The sequence below is a fragment of the Mastomys coucha genome, unplaced genomic scaffold (genome assembly GCF_008632895.1).
Source record: "Mastomys coucha isolate ucsf_1 unplaced genomic scaffold, UCSF_Mcou_1 pScaffold18, whole genome shotgun sequence".
Taxonomy (NCBI): Eukaryota; Metazoa; Chordata; class Mammalia; order Rodentia; family Muridae; genus Mastomys; species Mastomys coucha.
In genome coordinates this window covers 72,653,161-72,660,325 of record NW_022196900.1, presented here as the reverse complement: position 1 = coordinate 72,660,325, position 7,165 = coordinate 72,653,161, and positions in this window count along the sequence as shown.

The window sequence follows — 7,165 nt, the reverse complement described above, 5'->3', positions numbered from 1 at the left end:
CTGTCCTGGAACTCACTCTGTAGACCAGACTGGCCTCAAACTCAGAAATCCGCCTGCCTCTGCCTCCCGAGTGCTGGGATTAAAGGCGTGAGCCACCACCGCCCAGCGCCACCGGTAGATTCTTTACTGCCACTGCACAACACCTCACAGAGAGCTCTTCTCCAGCACAACTGCACCCAAGAACCTGCAGTATTTCTGGGGGCTACCATTTAAGATGAGCCTCAGAGTATACCAGAGGACCTGGCTGCCCTAGGTCATGTCGATAGGCATTTTCCCTATGGCTCAGCAGAAAGCTTTTATTGGTGCCAAATGAGGCCTGTGATTGATGGAACTAGAAAGACTGCTGTGACTGGTGCAAATACAATTCTTCATTTGCACGGTACATCCACACAGTCCTCCCTGCTATAAAACCTTACCTCACTTTTTTAAGCAGGCAGGAAGTACTCTTCCGTGCTGCCCCCTAGTGTTGCAACATGAGGCCCAATAAAAGGCTTCTGAAAAGTAAAAACTTGAATGGCTTTATTTTAAAGTTGGAAAGATGGCTTATTTTTAAGAAAGCTTGTATTTCCAGGTATTTCTAAATATTTTCTTGGAGTAATGTTGTACTGCAACAAACCCAATGGTGCCTTTTAGTCTCCCGAAATTCGTTTTCTTTATCTACATATTGTACATTATCATGAATCAGTGTGTGTCATTTCGTTAAAAGGCTGTCAAATATTGCTCCGATAGGTATTCTAGGGTTAACATTACTTATAAAGGAGCACCATGATCCCGTATTTGAAGAGATTAAGGGAACTGATTTGTTAAGTCGGAAAAGGCTAAAGGATAATGAAATAAGAGCTGCAAATTGTTAGCGTTCTGTATAAATTCCAACCCCACAGATACCTGGCAGTGGCCAGGTATGCTCCTCCCCACAGTTACCTGGCAACGGCCGGGTAGGCCTGGCCCTGTAAAAGGGGCTGCTTGCCCCCTCTTACTCCTGCTTCTCTCCCTTGCCTCTTGCCCCTTTGTTCCTCCTCTCTCCCCATTCCCTTCCCTCTCTCTCCATGTGGTCATGGCTGGCCCCTACTTCTCTACTCTCTCCTCTCTGCCTTTCTCTGCCTCTGCTACTCTCTTAACTCGCCTCCCCATGCCCTAAATAAACCCTATTCTATACTATACCATTGTGTGTCTGGTCCCTCAGGGGGAAAGGGATGCCTGGCATGGGCCCACAGAGGCATCCCCCTTCCCCCACACCCCGCCAGAACATATTCTTATAGCTCTTTCTCTTTTTATGATCACAACACAAATGCTACCAAGGACCTGTTACACACTGAACTTTGTGTTAAATGATAGGGGAAGTTTAAATGATGTGGCAAGCATAAAACAAGGAAAGTACTATTTTACAGGCTAGATAGTAAGAGGAAATTATCCAAACTCAGTATGAATTATTGGTGGATTGCCTGCCAGGTTAGATAGACTGACTTCATACTGTGCTGCTCTTTGATCCTTAGTTATATATATATTGTCCATCAAGACACGAGTTTCTTTGGCTACTGGTCTTTACAGAGGAAGACTGCCGTCTTGCTCTAATTTGTTTCACAGAGAGACATTTCAGTTGTACCATACTTTTTTTTTAAAAGATGTATTATTTGGGGCTGTGTGTATAGTTTAGTGGTGCAATATGTAATATATTACAATTATACAATGTACAATTATGCTAATTACATAATTATATAAATATATATTTATTATATGTTATATAAATATATAATATAAATAAAGCTAATTATAAGGGGAAAAATTCATCCACAGTTCTATATTCTAGTTGCTGTAGAGTAACCATGTCCCAGTTCTGTGTGTTAAAGTTCACATGTTGGAAAAAAATTTTTGAGCAGGATCTCACTATGTAGCCCTGCTGACCTGAAATTCACAAATATCTGCCTGCCTCTTCACCCTAAGTGCTGGCATGAAGACTGTTGAAATCTTAACTTCCAATGTGATGGTAGAAAGTAGGTGATGGGATGAGTAGATTATGAGCAACAGTTCTTATGAGTAGGAGTCCTGGTGTTTATCACAGCAGTAGAGAAGCACACTAGCACAGGTATCCGTTCCCAGTGGTCAGCCTTAAAACATATATATCTGTAACATGGTCTTCGTGATTAGACCAGGTAAGTCTTCAGTGGTATATCTGATGATATCTGTTATTTTTACTGTGAGAATTAAAGAGTGATTGCTCTCAGGAACAAAGAAGTTAGAATCCATTGTTTTTCTTTTGTGTTCTCTTATCCACTGTTTTAAAATCTCCAGATACCTAACTTTCCCCTTTCAGTTATGACTTCTGAGAAAAGTTTTACTACTGTCTTTAGAAAAAAATACTTGTGATTCGGAGATGACTCTGTGGGCAGATACCTGATACCAAGCCTAAGGACTTGAGTTTGATCCCTGGAACGTAGATGTTGGGAGGAGAGAAATGACTCCTGCAAGTCGTCCTGTGACTATACCTGTGGCATGAGCTCTCATACACACACACACACACACACACACACACACACACACACACACATACACACACACACTGTAAGAAAAAAGCAACTTCCTTTTTTTAAATTAAATTATTTTTTTATTTACATTCCAAATGTTGCCCCCTTTCTTCTCCCCAGTCCCAGAGTTCTTCAATCCATCCCCCATCCCTTTTGCCTCTCAGAGGGTATTTCCCTGTTCACCCCTCACCCTTACCCACACCTCCCACCTCACCCTCCCCAGCATCCCTTTTCCATGGGGAAATCAAGGCTCTACAGGATTTGGCACATCATCTCTCACTGAGGCCACAGAAGGCAGTCCTCTGCTACATATGTGCTGGGGACACAGACCAGCCCATGTATGCTCAAAAAAGCAACTTCTATGTTGCTCTTTTAAAATATTTTACAGACAGAGTCTTTCTGGCTCGGCCTGGTCTCTTCATCCTCCTGCCTCCACTTCTCAAGTGCTGTTTCACCTGACTCTCAGAATCTCTGATAAAACCTCTCAAGAATAGGAAGCTCTCCCTTCCTGAAACAATATATCTTATAACTACATTCTAAATACTTTTTCTTATACCCACATATAAGTGCACCCCTCATCAAAGAAGCTTTCCTTTGCAGAGACCTCTACAGGGATCTTTAACTTGTCAACATACAGAGAAAACCAACTGTGGGGTGCCCAACACTGATATACTTACTACACAACTCTACACAAGGCTCAGCATAAGCAGGGGCTCAGGGACAGATTGTAAAAGCCAGAAGACAAGGGTGTCTGCTATGAGACAATGTCCTGTATGTGAAAGGGAAGAGGCACCAATGCAATCTCAGAAACAAGGCCATCTAAGCAAGAGCTGCAAGACACCAGTCGATATGATATGTGAGATTAAAAAAAAAAAACAAACTCACAGAGCCTCATCCCTAGATGATCGTGGTGGTTCGAATGAAAATGGCCACCATAGACTCATGCTTGAATGCTTAGTCATCAGGGAATAGAACTACATGGGAAGGATCAGTGATTACATGAGGCCTTATTAGAGGAAGTGTATCATTTGATGTGGGTTTTGAGGTTTTGGAAGCCTAAGCCAGGCCTAGAGGTACAGTCTCTTCCTGTTGCTTAAGGACCTAGTACTCTCAGCTTCTTCTCCAAAACCATGTCTGCTTATATTCCCCACTAATTTGATAATGAACTATTAAGCCTCGGAAACTGTAAACCAGCCCCATTATAAATGTTTTCCTTTATTAGAGTTGTTGTGGTCATGGTGTCAGAGCTACAGGCAATTAATGACTGCTGAGATGGGGGTTCATCAGTCTTCTTTAGGGACAAGCTCCCTGATAGGTTATCCTGTCCTGAGGAGTAAGCCCTAAACATGCATATATGAGCAACACTAAATGAATTCAGCAGGCTGCATTTACATATACACATGTGTATATATGTATGAAACAATAAGGCAGGGCATGACTTTGAGAATGAGGAGGACATGGAGGTGGGAACTGAAGTGTGCAGGAGGGATAAAAATTACATAAATGTAGTACCCATGTGTAAAATTATTTTTTTAAAACATGTTTTTAAAATGTTTTTTCTTATATGTTTGGGTATTTTGTCTGCAGACCACATGTGCGCCTACTAGAAGAAGCAGGAACTGGAATTGAAGTTACAGATGGTTGTGAGCCATCACTTGGGCACTGGGAATTAAACCTGGGTCCTCTGCAATAGCAGCAAGTGCTCTTTAACCCCGAGCCATCTCTCCAGTCACACGAAATTCTAAAACATGTTAAAATTTAAATTTAAACAAAAGAAACCTTTCAGCAATACCAAGAAGTATTAAAGAGTAGGAGCTGTGACACAGACTGTAGACCCTCATCAGACACTAAATCTGCTAGGGCTTTGACTTTGTGGCTCACCACCTCCTGAATTTTGAGTTCTCTGTTAAGATTACACAAAGGATTAATTAGCTCTCCTTTGCAACATAACACGCCTTCCATTCTGAGGAGGTTGGAGGCAGCCTGGGATATCAGCACTGAGTAGCCCTCCTAGGATAATACAGATGACACTGTCTCACAGCTAACTATGACTACACCCTGCTCTTGTTATAGTGGTTTCTATAAATTGCAAGGCTGTCATGGGAATGATGGAGAGAAATTAACAGCTTTTCTAGCTCCAGCTCTGCCCACAGCTGTAACAGACCTGATTTCCTTTCTTAATTTTTGGTATCCCAGTTTCTTCTTTTAGAATGTGGTAAGCAAGAAACCAGAGAGACCAGATATACTTACAAAAGAAATGTATCCAGCAACACCTCCAGGAAATAGCTTTCAGTGTACTAGATGGTTATGAAAACCTGTTTACAAAGTTTGCAGCCTACATTTATAATCATGTAATGAACGACTCATGTCCCAATAACATGCTGTTTCAGTCCAGTATAGACAGTCTTTCAAGTCTGTCTATAGTGAAGATACACAATGCAGAACAGAATGGAAGTGAGATGGGATTTGATGGGGGATGGGGAGCACAAAAACCACACAGCTAAACTAGTCTGGGGGACTCAGAGAAAGCTGCCTAAAGGTGGTAAAATTTGAGCTGAATCATGAAAAATTAATAGAACACAGGCATCCAAGTGGAAGGAAAAGTGATGGGAACAATCATTTGCCTCCAAAGGACAATTCTTACAAGAAGGATGGACAAATGGTGACAAGCCACAATTTCTAAGCCCTGAGAGAGTACACTAGTAACATAGACATACTCTGAGAAGACTGCCTCTGCACTGAGTATGTGCTCCCAAAATGGGCTGAAAAGATGGCTCTGCTGTTAGAGTATTTCCTACTATTCCAAAGGACCTACACAGGGCTGATCTGACCACCTCTCATTCCAACTCAAGAGGCCTCCGTGGGCCAGAATACCCTGAATACCACCAATACACTACTCTCTGTGCACCTTGGACCTCCTCATGACCTGGGAGTAAAAGGCCATCTGATAGAGAAAAATCCAGTCAAATTAGTATCTTATGTTTTAACATAAAATAACATAAGCAAAGTAGATGGCACATACTGGGCATTCAAAAAAATGAATGTATCTATGAATGAATGAAGTGTACATATGTCAGCCTGTGGATATTCTATGAGTTTAAATAGGGAACGGCCCTTTAGGAAGTGACATCCACCTAGTCTGTATCTTTTAGGTACTGTTACTGCACATCTAATTGTTTGCACTTAGGAGACACTCATTGCTTCCTCCAAGATACTGAGACAAATGGATCTGTAACTAAGAGAACATGGATTCCTTGTCAACAAATTAAGACTAAGGTGCTGAGGTTGGCCTTTTGCTCAGCAGCAGGCTTGAGTGTTAAGCCGCAGTGTATCCTGGTGTCTCATAAATCATGACCTCTTTGGCTTGTTTCATGGACATAATCTCTCTAAGCATTGCATAATCTAACACATTTTACTAAGGCTAGGGTACCACACAAGAGTTTTAGAACTGTAGCAGCTTTAATAAACTTGGCTCATGATAGGGGAGATGGGCCACTAAAGTGCTTGCTACATAAGCAGGAGAAATTGAGTCCAGCTGCTAGCACCCATTTTCCCAGATACCTGTAATCTCAGCAATGAGGGGAATCTTTGGGGCTCAATGGCCAGCCAGTCAAGCTTAAGATTTGGTGAGACTCTTACTCAAAAATGACTATAGTGCTAGGAACTATAGCACACACCACCGATCCCAGCAGAGAAAGCAAATCTCTGAGTTTGAGGCTAGGCTGGTCTATATAGAGAGTTCCAAGATCTCCAGGACCTAAAAAATAGATATACATGTAAATAAGAGTGATTGGGGAAGATCCTTGATGTCAACTGTGGCACAAACACACACACACACACACACACACACACACACACCCCTGATATCAACCTCTGGCTTACACACACACACATATACACACACACCTAATGTCAACCTCTGGTCAACATACATGCACATATTCATGGACACAGAGGAAGAACAAACATAGCTTAAGATTCTCTGATAGTATTTTATCAATAAGTAGTATCTGTGTATCCTCTCTCTTCGAAGATTCTGTATGGTAGAAGTATCACTGTGATAGTTTCTGAGTCCAGGTTTTTGACACTTCGTAGTTTCCATTCCCTACCACTTAGAATGTTTACTATCAGAACTAGCCATCAGGAGATAGGAAGAAATCCAAGCAATTCTTGGTGAAACTCTAGTTCTAGCAGAGAAACTGGCCAAATAAAATTACCAGTATGTGAATGTGTCTTTTTTGGAAAAAGTTGGCTGATACTATATGGGACAAAGATGAGCTATAACCCAAACTGTATGTCCTAAGGAAAATGTTTCTTGTAGTTTAACCCATTAACTTTTGCTAAATAGCAATGGATAATAAGATGCTCAAAGAGCCAACTAGAAAGGAAGTGTTTCTTTGCACAGCCTGATCCTTCCTAAAAATGACTCTTCATAAAACCTTTGTCAGAGGCAGGCATCTGGGTTTCTCTTTTTTATATCTTTCAACTTAAAATTATTTCCCTTTGTTGCTCGGTATACTTGGCAGGTGATGGGCAGGATGGAAAACAAATACTCAATTCACTGTGGCCAATTATCCAGGGGGACACAGACATATGTAATATTCAAAGAAATTTTGGACCTAGACTCTTAGGTGGAATTCTTT